At 39.4% G+C, this 10065-nt stretch overlaps 1 long non-coding RNA gene across 1 annotated transcript; it reads left to right on the top strand.

Annotated features, from left to right (window-relative positions):
• Nucleotides 1-1557: 1557 nt before the first annotated feature.
• Nucleotides 1558-7811, top strand: LOC134625881 (uncharacterized). The gene is made up of 2 exons (XR_010093781.1): nucleotides 1558-1920; nucleotides 5555-7811. It is a non-coding gene; the product is annotated as an uncharacterized LOC134625881 (long non-coding RNA).
• Nucleotides 7812-10065: the final 2254 nt, after the last annotated feature.

The raw sequence follows: 10065 nt of genomic DNA, 5'->3' as shown, positions 1-10065 counted from the left end.
AAGGTCTGGCAGAGCATTGAAAAGAAGGAAACCCAGCATCTGGTGATGTCCATGACTTAAGGACTTTAAGCTGTCATTGGCAGCAAAGGGTTTTCAACTAAGTACTAGAAATGAACATTTTATTTATACTTATTTGATTTGTCCAATTACTTTTGAGCCTCTGAAATGAAGATGGTGTTTAACAAAAATGCTTCAGTTCCTCACATTTTTATACAATCTTTTTGTTCAAGCCACTGAATTAAAGCTGAAAGTCTGCATGTCAACTGCATCTGAGTTGTTGCACTTCAAATTCAATGTGGTAATGTACAGAATCAAAATTAGAAAAAAAAAAAGTTGTCTCTGTCCAAATATTTATGGACATAACTGTAGATTCCTTAGTTATGCAAAAAAGAAAAGCATTTTTGTTCTGACGCATCAAGTTTGCATATAATAAAATCCTACAGGTTGCAGCTTTAATGAATAACAAGGTGATTCATTCATAAAGGGATAAATTGATAATCCAAAAAAACCTATAATTTGCTTATGAGTGCCCCCCCCCCCCCAACTAGAGAAACCAGATCTCGCCCGCTTTTCTTTCCCGTGTTTATATTTTGCCTCTCATACAGTATAGTAAGCTACCTTGAGCAGAGAAACCCGCAGCGCCAGGCATGTTGAGTATGGGAGTTAAAAATAGCATCATCGGTCGGCCAAGCGCCGCTCCGTTACTACGCGTTTCAGCATTCTGCCCTGTGCAGTGGGAATCTGCAGGACTCAGACCGCGGCAGCAGGCTTGCACCGTGTGTGTGTGTGTGTGTGTAGTCCAGCTCCGCATCATCACACTGAGGGCCACTTGTAGTTGTGCTGAAAGGGTAAAACCAACCCACAGTCGTTTTAAGGACCTTTACCACCTTCACGGGCCTTGTGCTGTAAAATAAGAGCCGACAGGACACATCTGACGGCTGGTGTTGTCTCAAGTTGACCAACCGAGCTCATGTTTTTATTCTCGTGCAGCCGGCTTTTACTCCCAGTGACACGACACAGAGCTCTGACATTACATTAGACCGTGGCCTTTCCGTATCACCCGCAGGTATTTTACATTTGCAGAGCTTCGCTGGTCTTTAGGCTCAACGTAGGCAATGGAGGCTCCTGCTTCCACCTTCAAAGTGGGAGATTCTCCACCTGACGTCAATGCCGAGTGACTGACGCAGCCCACAGGAGAAGGAAGTCTGCTAAATAACTCAATTTGTTATTGGCGTTAAACATAAAGCGGGCTGCATAAAAAATGACCTCTTGTGCTAAAGCTAAAGCCTGGTTAGCGCGTTTTTAACCACATTATTTTATAGTCACATTTGATAGGCTGTGGGGCGTCCGCGCGCGTGTGTTGTGGTTGGCGGGGCGCGAGGGGGTTACAGGAACCGTGCTTCCAGCGGCAACACCATGAATTAATAAAAAATAAATAAATAAAATCAAAAGCCTATTTCTGCCTTCTTTCGCCATTCGGTTTAAATCAAATCGCATCTTTTCCCCCATGTCTTCTTTTTCTTTTCTTTCCTTTTTTCTCCACAGTGTATATTAGGGAAGACATGCGGGCGTGCACGCGCGCGTGGCAGTGCAACAAGGAGGGAGAAGCGGGAGCTCGCGCCAGTTCTCAAACAGCCCGCACGCGCTCGAAATTCCTCCAAGGAACCTCTGCGAGCTTTTCTTTTTTCATCACGCGCGAGCTAAAAATAGAAACGGGGTTGGATCGTGATCCAGAAATAGATAGGGGGCATCACTCCTATAAAAGGCACACCATTCAAGAGTACAGTGAAGAAGCGGAAAGCCGGAGCACATTTTATGGTTGATAAAAAGAAGAAGAAGAAGAAAAGAGGCGTTTTATTTGGGGGGTCCTCTTTTTGCGCCACTTTTCGTATTTTTAAAGGAGGCTCCGCTGCTACAATGGTGAGTTGTAGGCTATATACCTTTCTGTACCTGCCTGATTGATTTTTTTTTTCTGTTTTAAATGCTTTGCTAAGAAAGAAAGCCGTTTGCTATAGTGTTTCTATTCACAGTGCTGTAAAAGATGAGGGAACCGCAAATGTTTGAAAAAACAAACAAACAAAAAACGCCGTGTCACGAGTGTTTTGTGTGGATTTCTGCTATTTTTGCCGCATGCTTGAAGGGATATCAAAGCAGTCCGCGTTTGCAACTACGCGGGGATCACCCTCAGCTATGCTTAAAAAGGGGGGTGGATGTGTCTTTTTGCCGGTCTGCTCGAAATAATGTTGCCATTGTTGCTCTTATTAGCGGCACTTCGTGACGTTAATCTCAAGCCTTTCGCGGTAGACGAAGGCTGTTAGAGCGAGTGGGGAGCTGTCCCCGTGTTGGTGGTGCTGAAGTGCTTTAAGACTGGCTTTTGCTTCTTTTTACACTCTAGTTGTAGCTTGGTGCACTACGTTTTTCACAGTGGGCTTTTAGGGTGATTACTTCTCTCTGCTTGCCTTTTCCTCTTTTTTGTCTTTAATTGGTAGTGGAAAGCTCTATTATCTTTTCGCTATTTTTTCTCCACCCCCCCCATTCCTATTGCTTACGCTGCAGGGTGAGCAGCTCAGGCAGCAATCCGCCTCAGATACTCAAATATAGCGCAACCTTTACAATTTGATCCTTCTTTGCAGATTCCCCCCCTCTTCCGTGCACGATGAGTCTCGAGTCGTGACTGCTGAAAGTGAGTAAGGCGCGTGCTGCGTCAGTGGCGTCTGGCTTCGGTGCGCTCGAGACAGATGGGGGGAATCGTGACCGGCTGGGAGAGGCGTCCACGAATGAACGGCTGGACGGCCCAATGAAAACGAAGCGAGGGTAGGGCCCCTTGGTTCGGCAGCTGGAAGTCTGGGGCCAAATTAAGCGTTTGCAAATAAAGAAAACTTTATTATTAATGGTACTGAATGGGAGGGGGGTATGGTAGTTGTTTTTTTTTTTTTTTTTGCAGCATCACTGAAAGGGATCCACAAGTGGTGCAATCACATCACGACGTTTTCTCGCGCGCTTTCAGCTGATGTGATGGATTAAAAAAATAATAATAATATTTATTATTTTTTGGACTGAGTGTCACACCAATGTCCGTAGTGAACGTTGTTTGGGAGGGGGTGTTTCGGAGGCGGTGGGGTGGGGGGCTGGTCATGAAAAACTGTCAGGTGCTTCGGCCTCCTGGTTAGGTGCTCCTTTCCTTTACGTCGCTATTGGTCGATGGCGACTCGTCCCGTCCAATCAGCTCGCTGCCATCCTCTGCTGCGTGTTAAAGTCTATAACAGCAATGAGATGCCGCCTCTCTTCGTCGCCGCTCTTTTTTAATAACAAGGATTCGCGCTGTTGCGAAGCTATGCCGATCCAGCGGATTCGAGCTCAATTTTGCTAGGTACGTCTTCGCTGGGAAGTCATCTAAGCTCGTGATCATGTGCAAAAATCGCCCTAATGAGCAACGTTTCTTTTCTTCTCCATTTTTTCTTTCTTTCCGAAATCTGAAAACACTTTGAGGATGAAGACCCCGAGGAATCGGTGACTGGAGTTTTTTTTTTTCTTTTTCTTTCTTTCTTCTTTTTTCTGAAGCTATTGCAGTTGTCCGTCACGAATCTTTTTGCGGTCTGGGCTTGCTGTGCATACATGAACCTGGGAAGCCCTTACCCCAAAAAGCATTTGTGGAGGATCCAAACATCGTTCGTGTTGTTGAGACTGAGAAGTCACATTGCTGCTGTCAGGCTCTGTGGTGTGTTGGAAGAATGAGATTTGGGATCACAAAGTGTACAAGTGTGACCATGCTTTCATTAGACACACACACACACACACACACACACACACACACACACACACGCACACACACACACACAGAGTGCTCAGTTGTAACAAGGTGTTTTTACACATTTCATTTAGATTTTTTTTAAACACATGAATCTCTTGCACCTCCTGCTTTGATGCAGCACTGAGTGAACAGAGGGAAGGAAAACAAAACAATAAGGAGTGCTGTCTTGCACCTCAGAACCCACTATCCAAACTCTCACACAGCATAATTATGCAGTGTTTTTCTGTTGTGCTATAAATAAACAATTTATCCTCTACTAATAGTTTTTTTTCTTTAAATTATTGATTTAGTTATTCTGCATAAACATTACGTCACCAACTGAATGCATTTCTTTGTAATCATATACTTATATTTGGAAAAGTTTTTGAGCTCACTGGAATTGCTCCAATCTCTATCTTGATGTTTCCCAAAGCCATGTCTGACGCTCGTTTAAAAGACAGTTCCAGACAAACAAAAGTGGTTTAATCTAACAACACACAGACACACACATTTTTGTGTCTCCTTTAAACACTCTGAGTTTTGGTTTACGTGCGCGACTTTGCCAAAACTTACTTGGAGTCCTGTGTTTAAGATAGCAAAATGAGATTTACAGTGTGGGTTACAGAGGCATCCCTTCCTATTAAGAACACATGCATTCTGCTTATTTATAAAAGAACTATCTTCTCAAAAAGAATGTGCTGGTGTGAAATACATTCACATGTCATTAGAAATAGAATTACAAATAAACACAAAGGCTAGAAAAGCAGTTCTAAAGACTACAGACAAAAAATAAGATAAGATCAAGCACATTCAGGGTTGGTGCTGCTCTCTGTAGGACCTCAAATGAACCCTCAGTGTCATTAAAACACCTGCACCTTAAGTTTGGATGTTCCACGACATGAATGTACAGGAGGGGGAAAAGGGTCACATCACACAAAGCAGTAAAACCTCATCCAACCTCATATGAGTTACTAAATTCAATTCAAATTCAAAAATTGCAGCCTGCGCTGTGAGGTATTACTCGGTGGGTTCCATAAAGACATAAAGAGAAAACCCCCACAAATAAGCATCTGGTATATAAACTGAAAACTGGACAGACACATGTCTGGATGAAGGAGGTAAAAATGAGCTCAAAATTCTGTGAGTAATGAATATATGAAAGAAATCTTTCAACATTTCTGCAGCTGGAAAAAGTCACGTAAATCTGCCAACTTAAATAAAGTGTCCGGGGTTGTGAGGTGTGCGCATAGATGTCAAAGGGAAAAACAGAAGATGTCCAGTGTGTGCTTCGTTTCTCATTTTATTTCTTTGTTAAATAGTTTGCTTGTTTAAAACATCTTTTCTCTATTCCTTGCTTATGGTTCTGTGAACTAAACTGGCTGCTGTAAACTGCATCACAGGGCACTTCCCGTGACACGCTGAGCATTTCTTTTTCCACTCCCCTGTTTTGACTTCTGATGCATTTTCCTTTTTACAATTACAGCTTACTGGGTGTGGATATTCATACTAGTATCACCCTGTGTACTTCTACTCCTTTATATCTGTATATATCTATACATTTACCCCGTTACTCTTCACAAGCACCTGTACGCCATTGTGTCAATTCTGGCACAAAAAATGAAAGAAAATGTCTTTATTATGGCAATAATGTTGCCTCAGCATACTATTATTATTATTATTATCATTATTATTATTATCATTATTGTCATTAATTCGCTTTTTGTCATTGTTCTTGGGTTTTTTTTTTGCCTTTTGTACTCGCAGGTTCTTCACATCACACATTCGACAATGAGACACAGCAGCAGTGACCAAAGCGCAATGAGGTCAGCAGGTGGAACCAAGTGAGGGAATCTGTAAAAGGGAAGTAAAGAGTAAAGTCTTTCATTTTATTTATTTTTTATTTTTTATTTTGCAAAATCAGCTGGTAATGTTCTCATGGTGTGAGGATGTAATCGTCACCTTCGACACGTACACAGACACACTCGCTGCGTTTATCTTACATGCCCTTCTTTTTCATTCATCTTGTTCTTTTGTTCGCCGTCTGTTATTGTGGATCAAAACGCATTATGATCATTCCAAGAAGGAAACTGATTCAGCTTAAGCAAACTTTTCTTTTACCCTCTTTTGTTAAATACTGGACTATTTAACAAAGGCACAAGGGGCACATTTAATGTGTTTACAATCAAATATTCATAATGTGTTTATAACATGCCAATACACAGTCCTGTGTAGGGTGCCTGTTTTTTCCAACCCACACTGCCATGCGTACACCGTCAGATCTCCACACATATGAGTCTTCAGATCATTGCACAATGTTATGATGATTGTGTGATTGTTCCATGATTTTGGTAAACTTTTTAAACCTGCCTTAATCAGGATCGAATTCTGAGGTCACACACAGGGTGAAAGAAGCAGGAAGTGACCCCCACCCCCCACCCCCATGCCCTAAACCCCTCTTCCTTAGCTCCAGCATCTCATGAAGTCATGAGCTCCTGGTTTAGAAGAATATGTACAATACTCCCTATCAGTACCTCCCCTCCAGGACATCTCTTAAATCAGCTTACCTGCTGACAGAAAAGTAAAAGTGCATAGCTCCAAAATATACACACACTGGTTAGAAGGCAGTCTTTTGTCATTGTGTGTTGATGGAGGTTTGGGGAAAGGACAGGGACAAGGTAGAAATACTTAAAAAGGTCTTTTCAACAGCGAAGGACATCATACTTAAAAAAAAGTCTTTCACAAACCAAATTAATAATTTAAGGAAAACAGAGGGATTCTGAAATTTTATACTGGAAAATATACAAAAATGTAGATTAATGATGTGGTGTGTGTGTGTTTCTCTCTTTTTCTACAGGGCTGTACTGCATGCGTCATTGCTGACATATGGGACCGCAAATGAGAAGCTGATTTGTAGTTTTAAATGTGTTAAACACGTCTGCGTCAAGCTCCACAGGAGATATCCCATGGAAATAATGTTTGTAAACGTATTAAGCGATGCCAGCTTTTTTTGTTTTGCAGTGCTTTTCCTGCTTAGACGTAAAATCACTGTTAATTCATGACAGCGGGCAGAATGAAATTTTCGTTACGAGTTAATGTGCGTCTGTGCTGTAGTGTTGGCTTTTCAGACGTAAGAGTGAATGTCTGCATGCCTGGATTCGAGACACTGCCATTATGTGCAAAAGTGCAGTGAAGAAAACGTGCAAAGTTTCCCACAGCATCCTGAGATTTATATGATTACTTTGTTGAGATTTTGCATGGACACTGTTATGCAAATGTCACTAAATACTTGAAAGCCACACGCATGTGTTCTGCACCTACATTTGTGTATCAGGCAGAAAGGTTTCAGATAAACACAACAAGAATTACATAGAAACTATACAAATTTACAGTTTGCAGAGAAACTCACTTAGCATGGAGTAAGTTAAAATAAAAATAAGAGAAGTGAGCATTTCCAAAAAATAAATATGTCAATAGATACACTCCCTTGTAAAGGGTGCCATAATAAATGCATTCAAATACGAGTTACCTTGAACATATAACATTTAACTCAGGTGTAGATTTTCTCCATGATAACAGACTTCTGTTTCCCTTAGTGTAACAACAGGTAAGATAAGACACAAATAGCATGTGGACAAACTGTATCCAGTTATTACTGAGGTGTGTGTGTGTGTGTGTGTCTGTGTGTGTGTGTGCTTTGCTATACAATCCTGTTTTCTTCTTCAAGATTCTTTGCTTTGCTATGTAATTCAATTCTTTTAAAATTAACATTACATTTCAGCTCAGTCTCTTTCTTTCTTGTTTTCTCTTTCAGGTGTTTAAAAAGTCAGTGATATGTAAAACTTAAACAGATTTCCCGACTGTGATTTCATTTTCTCCTTTGCCCTTAATATACACCGAATTTCAATTTTGTGGCACGTCATTAACTGTGTGTATTATTATCATTATTATTGTCTTTAAATAAAGTTATTTCAAGTCTTTATGCAGCAACATGGATGATTAATAAAAGCCTTGTGAAATCCTGCATCGTGTGTCTTCATTGAGTTTGCATGTTTGATTTGAGGAGATAAGCCTTTGTGTTCACATGTTGTAAAGAATTAGGAATTCACACACCAATGTGATTCTTTGCTGTAAAGACTCACATGGAACTACACATTAATAAAAGCCAGTGGACATGACGTATTGCGGAGTGTGTGTGTGTGCGTGTGTGTGTGCATGTGTAAGCTGAATCTGACAGACGTAAAGATTCAAAATAAAATCTATACTGATCTCCTGTAAAATCCTCGAAAAGAAAAAAAGGAAAATGTAAAAGTTGATGGAAGAATGTGATGTTTGTGTGTTGTACAAAAACTAGACAGTGTCTTAGAGTGCACGGACACAAATCTCATCATCTTGTCACACTTTTCTGTATCAAAAATAACAAAAACAATGACATCACAGTAAGGCGCTGTCTCTCAACATGTGGTGTTAAATTACTATGGTCCAGCACATTGTGTTATTAAAAGAAGTCCGTGTGCCTCTTATAAACATATTTTACTCATCAGGAGCTTAAAAAAAATAATGAAAGAAAAAAGTCAGATATATTTCTCGATTATTTATCAGCGCTGCAGGTTTGACTTTCACTTTTTACCCACTCACTATCATGCCAGCCGTACTCACCATCAGACTCACGGTCACCACTTTAGGCACTTTACATGCGGGATGCTGGGTTAATTTAACTTTCATTCAGACTCCTTTGAAGGCTTAAAGCCAACAGTTTAGATCCATGTTTACAGTTGCTGCATTTCTATTTTTAGATGTCATGCTCTTATATAACGCTCACACTCACATTATGGACCACTCATGTCTGCTCCACTTGGCTGAACTGTGTACTCCGTATGTGTGCGTGTCTGTATATTAAGTTTGATTCAATTACACACATCATGTATATGAAACAAAGAGGAGTTACAATCAGAATAATCATAGCAATAAAACAAATAATCAAACCATTTAAAAAAACAAAAAAAAAAAAAACAGAGTTAAGACTAAATATCTATCACAAGTGGATTTGTGGACACACATCTGTGAAATTAAAACACAGGATCCTGCATGGTGTCAATTTATCATTTACACCTCCATCTGGGATGCTAAAAAATCAGTTCCCACAAATTCAAAACAATTGTTTTTCAAAATTTTTTGGGTGGAAATGTTGTAAAAGAGTTGTTTTTTTTTATTTATTTATTTTTTTTTTACAAGATTTCTTACTATATTTCAAAAACATTACACATATATTTGCTAAACCCAGAACACTCCAAAAAATGTAAGTTTTACTATTGTCATTAAATTGCCTTTCAAAACAGTAAGGTGTAGACAAAAGCAAGCATAATGATAAAATGTAAATATTTTTTATAAAAGAAAACAGGGAGAGAAAAAAAGAAAATACACACACTTGGGTTGTAAAATTGAAATGGGTGTTTGATATTGCATTTTCAGTCTACAGTATTTCAAACAATATGAAAACACACGTTAAAAGAATGTGTGTTTCCACTGACTACTGAAAACTGATCAAATCACTGTCCTCATTAAAGCTTTCTACGGTGTAATCAAGACACCGTGATGAGCACTTTGCTCAGTGGACATAACATTATATACAGTACATGTATATATGTAGTCTTAAGATGGGAGAACATTAAACATTAACATCTACAATACAAGCATTTTTCCCCACAAGAGATTAGAAACATAACTGGCACATTTAGTGTACTATGAGAAAATACATGAAATACAGAAAAAAATATAAAAACAAGAAAAAGAAAAGATGGACAAATTTGAGCAATTAATAGAACAATACAAGCAGGTTCAGCTTCAGCCTGAAAAAATAAATGTTTGTTTAAAGTGACACTTGGAGAAAAGGTATGTGCAAATGCACATACAGCTATTACACAAACAGAGATAACACGTGAAACAACACAAGCATGGTATGGCTTAGAATACTGAAGGTGTAGTATTAGTGTTATTATTTGTGAGAAGAAAAAAAAATTCAGTATTTTTAACCAAAGAAGGCAAAGCACACTAAGGGCAAATGAGAGGTACAGTTAGGGCACTATAACGCTTACAATATTAAGGGATGAAACGTAAAAAAAGATTATAAACATTAGAGGGACGTAAAAGTAGAAACTGATATGATGTTACCAAGTTAGTAAATCCTTAAACCGCAATGCTTTATAGAGTGAAACCGGTCCCTTTTGAAATGTGATACTTTTTTTTTAAAATTAAAGTTGTTACTTTACGCCAATATA

This window comes from Pelmatolapia mariae, linkage group LG1 (assembly GCF_036321145.2).
Source record: "Pelmatolapia mariae isolate MD_Pm_ZW linkage group LG1, Pm_UMD_F_2, whole genome shotgun sequence".
NCBI classification, from domain to species: Eukaryota; Metazoa; Chordata; class Actinopteri; order Cichliformes; family Cichlidae; genus Pelmatolapia; species Pelmatolapia mariae.
Note: the sequence above shows the minus strand (reverse complement) of the source record. Positions and strands in the feature narration are given on the sequence as shown.